General features: G+C 41.9%; 1 protein-coding gene across 1 annotated transcript in view; it reads left to right on the forward strand.

Annotated features, from left to right (window-relative positions):
• The first annotated feature begins 152 nt into the window (after positions 1–152).
• LOC111658146 (myelin basic protein) overlaps positions 153–10,855 on the forward strand; it is a 51,882-nt gene continuing 41,179 nt past the window's right edge. The window contains exon 1 of the mRNA XM_023410564.2: positions 153–399. The gene's annotated coding sequence lies outside the window, so the exon portion shown is untranslated. The remainder of the gene's footprint in view (positions 400–10,855) is intronic.

Here is a 10,855-nt window from a genome sequence, read left to right on the forward strand (position 1 = left end):
ATTACAAGATCACATGCAATGATTTCGCGCGTTTATTCAACCCTCCCTACAGTGAACCACGAGCTCCTAATCATGCACAGACGTGCACCAACGTGCCTTTATAGCTCACATTTCTTGGCGGACTAAAGCTGCATTCCGCCCCACCCCTTACAAACATCATCACCACCACTGTTACTAAATCAGGAAGCACCGAGATACGTCTTTTCTTCTTTCTTTTTTTTTTTTTTTTTGAAGGAGACACTTTGGTGATAACAGCAGCGGCGAACCATAAAGGGGAAAAAGGCGTTATTGTTGATGCTATTGACGACCACCTTCGACCACTGTTGAGAAGACTGACAGTTGGTTACATCCAGTACAAGGCTCAGCTGCGGATGCATGACACAGACTAACCGGAGAAGGGTATGTATGCAGTCAAAATGGTCAAATTCACGGAAACAAAACCAAGGCGAGAGAGCCAGCGTAAAGACAGTTACACCCATATGTTGAAAACGCAATCGCATCTACTTTAATGCTTTTTCTCGACCGCAGGGTTCGCGGTGTAACGATAGTAAACATGTTATCCAAGTCGACTTGTTTACAGTGCGTAACAGCCGTGTCGAAACCTGCAGGGGAAAACATGCTCGTAATGTCACTTTAATCTTAGCACAAGTCTACCTAAGTCAGTGTGACCATACGTAATAAGTGTTGTTTAATAAGCATCACTGCCACCAGACAGTGTCACTGCTTTGTCATGTGCTTTGACAGTGTGGCCCCCCCATCACCACTACTACAACCGCTACCCTCCCTGCTGCCGTCTCTCTCGGTGAACCAATCACAGCGAACCTTTCTGGCAATTAAACGATTCTTTGCTTAGTGGAAATATAACACACAGTGTTGAAGGAGAAGTCGAGGCCTGAAGGCAGTCATTAGATGGTCCTCTTCAAATCGGCGTACATGTAGCAAGCCAAGCAGGACTTTAACCTAGTAACATTCACTGTTTTCTAATTGCTTCAAACTGTTTGTTACCGGAAGCATCGCTGTGTTTTGGTAGCAGAGGGCTGGTGGACTAACAGGGAAGCGAGTTATATAGCTTAAACTATATCAAATACATGTATTGGTAGGTGGGTCATATATATGCCGAATTGATCAGTATGTCAGATCGATTATTTTGATGTTATAAGTGACGTTACACGCGGCATGGTAACATGCACCAAAGCGTGTAACCTTTAAATTGTAAGATTTTAAATTGAGTTTTGCTCCGATACGATATATATTTAAGAAGGGGACGTGTTAGTGTCAGCTCCTACCCAACAGCACCGTTAGCAATGGTTTGGTGAAATGTTCGCAAAAATGCGATGGTTATTCCAAGCACATTAAGTAATTTGCATAGGCTAATATTGTAAGACATAGAAATCAATCTTAGCTGTGACTACATTAATACATTCAATTATTGGAAAAATGGTCTCAGACTGTTGGACCCCACTGCAGACATAAACTTGTTGTCATATGACATTTTAATGGTCAATACACTTGAACTGCATTAACTTTTACCTTAACATTAGAAATTTATAATACAATTTATATTATGGTGTGGGTGTTAGGGACATGTTTAATGTCAACAGTTATTTTATACTCTCTTAAAATCAGTAATGTTGTTCCTTGTGGCTTATGGTTTTCATATACTGTATTTTTTTGTCTTAACCAGTGGATAGCCTGGTCTGATTCCAGAGACTGAAACATACACTGTAAAGCCTGGAGGAAATGAAGTATTACATCACTCTGCATCCTAAGTGAGGACCAGTCAGCAGCAAGCTCCACTTGTTTCTCGACTTGATACATAAAATCAGTGAAGGCTTTATAGGCTTGTATGTAGAAAACAGCTGTTCACCTCTGCACTGTTTGTGAAAGAGCAGCAGCATGTAACAGCAGCAGAAGATGCTCCCATGATGAGCTTTGAGCTTCATTTTGACAAAATACATAGATTGGGGCTCAATACTGTAGCTACATGCTAACTTACTGTCGCTGCTGGGCATGCTCTATAAATAAAGTACTCACACATGAGTGGCTGCTTATGTCTGAACTGCGCTGATTTATTAAAGGCGGTCGCACTGAACGTCCTCTAGTCAGGGAACACTCAGCGAGGTAACCTCCGTCTGATACAAATTACCCGTACGCTTAATCCTCACCTTTTTTCTGTCCTCCTTCAGATGATAAAGACGGAACACAAAGCATATTATTTGCTGAAAAAGTGCGGAATCTCATTTTTGATTCATCATGTCAGTTGCGCCATGAAACTTGAATATCACGCCAACACTGTCACAGCTTTGAAAGATAACATGATTGTACTAATGTTTTCTTTTTGGTACGGATTTGGTACGGTGATAGAAATCTCTAATGGATTTAGTGAAATGTCAAAGATTAGACAGAAAAATCTTCAAGTGATATATACATGCAGCAGAAAGGTGCCAGCAGTTGTTGCTTAACCTTCACATATTTTTAGGAGAAAGCTCTGTTTGCCCGCGACTACCTGCATTCCTTTGCATGTCACAGAGTTTGCCTCAGCTCAGCCAGGAGAGAAATTGCCAAGAGGTTTGCTCAGCTGTCACATGACTCGCTTGGCATTCCTTTGCTTTTATGAACAAGACGGGCTTATAGCAGCAAGCCCTGAGTGTAGTTTTGCAGACAATTAAGTGAAAACTTAGGTGGTCTCTTACAATTTTCCATACAGAGTGAAGTTTTTCTTTCCACTTGCTGAATGTATGTGCGTGTGACTGCAGTCTGCTATCTTGTGTTTTGCAGGTGATCTGCTGAGGTTAGTCAACTTCCGTCCTTGCAGACTCACACACTTCCTCTCTTTTCTCACTTCCCCTCCTGTCTGCGCCTGTTCTTGGCAGACAGGTTGAGTCACATTACCTGCTATATGAACACCCCTCCCACACACACACACACACGCACACACACATGCAACAACGCAATAGTTTTGTCATTTTTTTGCCCAAGGCGTGGCATGGCCAGACAGCTCAGGGTGACAGAATCTCTTGTCATCGGCAGTGGCGTCACAGCCTGTGTGAAGTGTCAGCTCGTCATTAGCAATCACAGCAGATGGTATATTTTGCCTCCGGATCCAAGTCATGACGTTGTGGCTTGGATTATTAGACAGCAAACCCCAGCAGGGGTTGTGCATCTCCATTGAGAAGTTTTGAGCTTTCGCTTCAGGCCCGAGGCTATATCACTAGAACACCCCAGGGAGTGACAGGAGGTGCCCCCGCATATCAAAGCAAAGCAAATACATGCCTGAATTAACTATACACAGCATTGGACCCCTGGGAGTATTGTTTTCCCAGTAGTGTCTAATATCCCATTCGAGCCATATGTGCTCTTTCAAGTGTAAAGTCCCATAGCTGTCTTCTCAGAAATAAAAAAAAAAAAAAAAGGGTGTACACAATAACAGCTGCCCCTCCACCACCACCACCACCACCATCACCAGCAAGGAGGAGACAGGCATCTGGAACCCACAGGCAAACATCGCTTCTGTGTGTGGTGGAGCTGTTATAGTTCAGCCAGACAGTCACGGCTCACTGGGCACTGAGCTGACAAAACTCTGACTTCTAGCTCGGTCCCGTGTAGAACTATCCTCCCTGATTCAAAGTGTTGAGCTCAAACCAGCCTGGCATTGTGATCTAGGAGTGGTGATGGTCCAGATGATTATCTGATAATGGCATGATGAGTATAAATGCAGGGCTTTATCCTTTAGTTAACATTTTGCCATATGATTATGACAGTCAGAAGAGCTGAACAGCTGTGCCAACCACCAGAGCATTCCTCTGTTTGGTTTGCTCTGCCTCAAATGATATGATTCCAGAGAATCTGTGTAAAATCATTACTGGAGATCTGTTGTGATTTTGCCCCTTCTGTGAGGTTTGTGTGTTTTCATGCATTATCCAAAACACATTCTGTCTCTCTCCTAAAAGAAGTTTGTCTCTCTCCTCCGAAATATTGTTTGGTAGGTTCACGTTCTCCTGTTTGTTGTTCCTCTCACAGTATTTGTAAATGGGTTTGATATATGGGCAATATTCAGTGTTGCATGCTAGGACAGGCTCCAGCCTCTGATCAAAAAGGTTAAGAAGGAGATGAATGACGTCCCACACATATTGAATGTGTTTATATTCATGCCTTAAAGTGATAGTTGGGCTTATTTGACGTGGGGTTGTGTCAGGTAGTTATCTATACTCTATATGTAGCACAGAAGCTGAGCAATGTGCTGCTGTGGACGCAGTCAGCCGCACTTTTAAAAAATGCCAGAAAAAATCAGTGTGTATGTTATATTTTTGATACTTTCACTGTTTTATCTTGCTGTCAAACGGCCCTTTTCTTTGGAACTACAGTTTGTAAACCATATTACTCTACACAAGTGCACCTAGGTTTAGCTCTTGTCTGCCACAAATAGCTGATCTGCAGAGTATTACAGTGCGCGCCATAGTTGCACTTGGTAATGCAGTTTGACGGCAAGATGAAGCAGTGAAAATATTCATAAATATTGATAATTTTTTTGAAGTAGATCCCGTGCACAGCAGTACATCACTCCTCTTGTGTGCCAGTTCTCCTGACTGCTTCTCTAAACGCCGACTATAGATAAGTACCTCTCACAACCCCACGTAAAAATAACCCGAACTATCACTTTAAGGCAGACAACCTGTGGTCACTCTTTGCCTGGCTCAGCTGTGAGGCAGAGGAACACGGTGTTGTACCTCACTCTTTTCCCTCAGGGAACTAAAGTTATACTCATAACCTTCCATACTTTTCAGTCAATTCACTTAGTACAACAGATGTTGTGTGGGACATATATTTACATCCTTCAGAAATGCCACCGAGCCCAGGGGAAAAACTTCTGATACTTTAGTGCATCAAGGGTCCAGCAGAGAGAACAGAATGATCCACAGAGGGGGTCGTTACATTCAGTACAGTAAAACCATGACGAATGTGTGGGGTGAAGACCAACCGGCTGCTGCACAAATATCACCCACATATACCCCTTTAAACAGTGCCCGTGATGTCAAACGCAACCTCACAGCCTGAGACAATGGGACACCTTTGCTTCTATAAGCTAGTCTAAGTAGATACGTTACACATGCACAGGGCACAGGGAATGCAACCTCTCTTGCTCCTCAGATGCAAAAGGAGGGGGGGGCAGAAGCTCTGGAACTCCAAAACCATGGAGCTGCACACTATGGAGATAAGTACATAAACCACGTTTGGTCATAGTGTAACTTTCAGACCATTAGCAGCAAACTAGGTACAGGTTTGGTGCGCTGAGAAAAAAGTTGAGATCACACACTTGCTTTGCAAACACCAAGGCGAGAAGGAGCACGGTTCTGTGAAAGAAATTTCACATCAACAAACTCATTGGGGTCAAATGGAGGACCACAAAGGGCTTCAAGCACTAACAGCAAATTCCGTGAGGGAACACAGGATCTAACCATAGGCCATAGTCAGCAGACCTGGCAACACCCCTTCAAAACCATATGAAAGTTGATACTGCTGCCAAATACCCTTTAATTGTTGGATGCAAACACCTTTCTCCAAAATCCTGTGCAGGAACAACAAAACTTCCACCATGAAACACTGAAATGGAGGAACATTTTGTTCCCGATACCACTGTTTGAAAGACTGCCACTTATAAGCATACAAAGCTCTAGCGGACAAGGCCTGAATGCTTTCCATTAATGCTTATTTCAAAAATAGCACTGTTAGCACAGCTTAACAGAAGCTAGCCGACCTGAGACGTAAGAGCTAGTAGGCACACTGAACACTACACTGGAAATCAGTGCTCAGACTCACAAACTGAGGCTGTCAACACCAACAAGAACAGTTAAACAGATTTTGAGTGAAGTCCTGACAAACAGAGATAACTAGCAATAGCTAGCCAACATTGTACAGTGTTCTTAGCACGGTGAAAAGCATAAGAAATAAGGGACAACACAGGTTGACTGCCTTAAGGTGTGAATAGGTGTCTTCAGGCCGGATGTAGAATGGCCATACAGTATGTGCTGTACAGAGGGAATCGACTGAAATGGGACTCCTTCCTGTGTCCTTGTACTTCTCCCCTGGTATGCGACTATTTTTATACATTTTCCCATGTTTTTGGATTTGTTGAGGAGCAGCAGTGTTGTTCCGCTGTCATGGCTGGTTGTTTATTGTACACATGGGGTATACTGTTTCACTTTTACTTTCAAGCGTGACTTCGACTTGTTCTAGCAAACTTACAGAAAAGATCAAGTCTGGGCTGAAGGAGAAGGAGAGAGAAGGGAAGTGAGAGGACTGACACCAACCAGGCTAGATGTCAGGCTTCCTGCAATGTAGGCTGATCGCTAGACGGGCAGATGCCCTCCCTTGGGGACAGATGTTGACCTTTGACCTCAAATCTCTTGTTAAGAGTATAGCACTTAAACTGGTAGATAGGCAGTGTGTAACCCCATCGCTGTTTCTCATCTCCTCACTCTCTCTTGTGGCCTCCCCCCACTCCTCTCCATCCACACACACATGCACGCACATGCTCCCTATTCATTACGTAATTGACTCTCGCAGTAGGGCATAGCATAGTGCAGTCACTGAGGGCAGCTAGAGGGTTAAATGAAGTCCTTGTCTCGCGTGCACAAGAGCAAACTTAAAGCGAAACAATGGAACCAGGCAACGGCAGACAGATGAACACGTGTTCCAGCTACTTCCAGCTTTAGTGGTAGCCTGAGAAATGTGTTTTGTCAGCGTGTTGTGCAGACTTCTTATCAAATCAAATATGCAAGCTGTGGTTACAGAATACACCTACTGTGGATAAGTTCGTCACAGGTATAGGCTTTGTGTGTTTCTTAATCATGGGTTTGTGTGTGTGAATTGTATGCGAGGAAGTGGCTAAATAGAGAGGGCTGCAAGGAGTGTGTATATACCTTTTGTGTACACTCTACTCCAGAGGAGAAGGGTGTAATCTGTTTGTCCACACAGAGAAATTCAGTGGAGAGAGCAGAGAGAGCCGGGCAGATATAACATGGACATGGTGGGGACATATTACTGAATGTATGCGCTGCAGCAAGGTGTGCACACGCAGTCTGCTGCACCAGATACACTGATTATATGCATGATACCTCAGCTGAGTGTTGCTTTCCCATCATTGGTGTTAAATCTTTGTTGTCTTTCCTGTCTGTAAGTAGGCTAATGCTAATGCCATAACTGAAGTGCCTCAGACGAACCATTTCTACACAGACATTAGACAAGAGAATACGTAGTATTAATAGTTACTCCAGAATTGATTAATTTCCTTTCAGCTTAATTGGTTCAGATTTAATTTCTGATGATTCAGTTACATCAGAAAAATACCAACACTGCCTAAAGCGCTTCTCACAATTTATCCTGGGTGTTTAAATTTCTTCTCCGTTCAACAAGTAGGCCGCACTGCAGTTTCCGTGAATATAAAATTGTGTAAAGTGCACATTATCAGGTAAATTGCAACCACATATCTCAGTTATAAAACTGTGGACCAAGGATTTCTCTTCCTTGGCAAATGCAATTTGAGCAGAAATTGTCTGCTCAGAGACAGCTGTTAGCTAACGTTAGCTCCCCGGCAGGCACTGACTGAATAAATTAGAACCCACACATTGTTCATTTGACCTCCACAGCTTCATATCTGGTAGCCAGAGATAATATCTCTTCAACAACTAGCTGAGAGCTCAGGTCAGTGTCCCCTTTTGTAGATGCCATCTCTGGATTTGCTACGAGGTGCCCAGAGTCAGCTAACCATCCTGATTCATGACAGTCCTGTAAACTGGGGCAGGTCCACATAGATTGTATAACTATTGACATCACAGTTTATGGCACTGTCTTGACTCAAGGCGGCTAACAAATCGAAATAAACTTTTTGTGCACGTTGTAATAACTAAATTTTACGAGGCACTGGATACACATCCAATATTGGATGTACATGTTTACTGAGAAAAGGCAGATCAATCTTGGGACTGGGATATTGGATGATTCAAATAAAAATTGTGATTAATTTGGAAATAGATTTTTTTTTTTAAATGCAGCCCTAATTATTCCTGAGTCGCTGCTACTGTCAATACTTGCCACCAAGTAGTGTTACCAGTAAACAAGACACAGGTCAAAACAGCGTTGTTCGCTATCTGCAATCTGTCTATGTCAGCCGTTTTCAGCCCGTTATCTGTTTTCTTCTCTCCTACTCTCTGTGCTCACATATACAGTGTTTTAAAACAGCTGAATTCCCAAAAAACGTAGTTCTCATTTACATGTTTTCCTGTTTCTGTTGTCAGACACTGGAACGAGTATGAAATAGTGACGCGGCCCATTAAAAACTACATTTTACCAGCATTCGCTTCAAAGCTGCTGCTCTGCTGCTGCTAAAATCCTGATTTTTTGTAACCACAATGTCGTCTGGCAAAATCACAGAACACATAAGTTAGAGACAGGTATCTAAGACAGTGGCTGTCCTGTGATTTGGCTACATTTACTTGTAAAATCATCACTCACTCTACAATCTGTTTCTGTTAATTAAGTGGCTCAGTGCCCCCATGAATAACTTAACAATCAAAGCAAAAGTGTAATGTCAAGGTCGTGCCATTGTTAAAACAGTCGTTTCCACAAAATTGACTTCGTTAGTCAGTCCATGTGATGAATACTGATGTTGTGCCCAGCTTCAGAAAGAAACAAACGAACATTTCTCTCTGAAATGTTTTATCAGGAACAAAAAAAACTCATCATAGTCATGAAATTAATCAAAATTAATTGATTCAGAATCTAAAAATGAAGAGTGAGGATTTAAATTTTTGTGAATTAATTAAATTCGATTGAACATCAGCTGCGTGCAGCAGAATTTTAAGGACAGATGGATGTTTCTTACTGCAGTGGTCCCTGAGATTACGTTGAGCCATCTGCTGAATTCATTTACAGTCTTATTCCTTTAACTTTTTTCAGAGCTTTATAAATGAATTTGATTGTTTTGATTAGATGATTCAAATGTGAGAGCACAGTTCCATCCAAAATATTTTACTTCTTATGCATAGTCTTGAAAACAGAACATGTAAAACTGGCTATACTTATTATTACTATGTTTATCAATAAGACACAGAAAGGACATTGATTATTATAAGGAAAAATGTCACTTTGGATCTTGACATTTTACATTATATAAAGTCCACTATGTAATTTTCAATCTAATGTTGTGGTTTACATTTTTGTTGTGTTCCCATGCCCTCAGCTGTTTCTACTAACACAGACAGGGATCACGTAGGAATTTCCTACATTTCCTTAAGAATCCGTTGCACCCACTCCATGGTGGGACAGTCAGTGGAAGCTAATTTAAAAAGTAAAGAAACAAATATTAAGTACAAACCTGCTTCCTTGGTCTAGATCTAGAAAGAAACTGTTTACACTACCAAACACCACATGACACTATCCTGTATTTGAACTTCATCATAACAACTGTAACTGTGTGGGTTGATCACCAGATAGGATATATAAATCCATGGTAATATGATGCAACTCTGACTGACCACATTGTTTTTCCGCTTCATCTCCTGTGTTAAGCACTTTAATGACCCCTGTCGTAGTAGAATCTCAGACCTAAAAACCCTCATAAACCCCAAAAGACCAAAATCTTACTACCATTAGTTTCATATTCCCAAAAGATGCCCCCCCCCGCCCCCCCCATGTTCTTTTGTGGGAAAATCAAATGCTTGTATCCATCTTTTCTCTGAGTCATAGTCCTATAAAAGTCAGTTTCATGGTTGTTGACCTTTTGTTTGGGGAAGTCAGAGGGAGTAGTGCTGGTTGTGTCAAATCCATCTGTACAGTATTGTTTTGTCTTTGTTCATAATCACAGAATTATACTCACTGCAGGTTGATAAAGCAAAGCCCAATGATATTGTTCAAGAGTTTTACTGCCGTGATTGTTGTAGAGTAATCCATTCTCCCTTTTGTCAGCATTATCCTGACAGGAAGATTTATGCTGCAGCAAGGTAATATCCCTTTCATCTTCTCAAGCCTATAGTCAGTGAAATAAATGGCTGTACCCCCTCTGTTCTCACTGTAAAAAGAGGGGATTGTCTTTTTATCGGCTGATAAAATGTTACCCGAACCAAATTTGCAACACACGGCGCAGAAGATATTTTCTGTTCTCTGCTGCTGTCACATATCTTTTCCTACAAAATGTGAAAGCACTGGTTATCCTCTTGGAAATAGCATCTTTTTTTCTTTTTTCTTTTTTTTTTTTTGATGTTCCATCTTTCAGGTGTGAAAGCTGCTACTTGAAGTAGTCACGGAGAAGAGAAAAATAGGGCTCAAGTAATCCAGTATGTGTTGCAGACAGATGACATATGGTAGGAAATTTGCTTAAATGTCAGCATCCAGTTTTTGTCCCCCCCCCCCAAGCTAATGATGTGATGCAGCCATGTAAAAACATTAGCAGCTTATGAGGATGTGGATTTGAAACAGCCGCAGGAAATGGACAGCTCAGAAGGACATAATTGCTCATATGTACTGCAGACTCTGCTTTGAGTGGTAATGGATTCTTCCAGGTGCTGGCCTGCATGTAGTCACCATATAATCGGAGCGTTTTTCCATCCTAATGATTTATTTAAAAGGCAAACACCAATGTTTCAAAAGATGCACTCAGCCATATGTGGCAATTAACAGCAACGTATATGGGTTAAACTGGGAAGGAGCGATTGAATTTGACTTTTTCTCTCGCTGACTGTTTTCCAACACCTTCCTATCTCCTTGTAAATTACTGGGCGATGTGTGAGGGGAAAAAATAAAAGGCCAGGCTACCGAGTTGTAATTGCAGTCTTGTATCACATGCATACTCAGCCCCCCC

The sequence above is a fragment of the Seriola lalandi genome, unplaced genomic scaffold, assembly GCF_002814215.2.
Source record: "Seriola lalandi dorsalis isolate HSWRI2012SDOR001 ecotype SW California unplaced genomic scaffold, Sedor1 jcf7180002054425, whole genome shotgun sequence".
Classification (NCBI taxonomy): domain Eukaryota; kingdom Metazoa; phylum Chordata; class Actinopteri; order Carangiformes; family Carangidae; genus Seriola; species Seriola lalandi.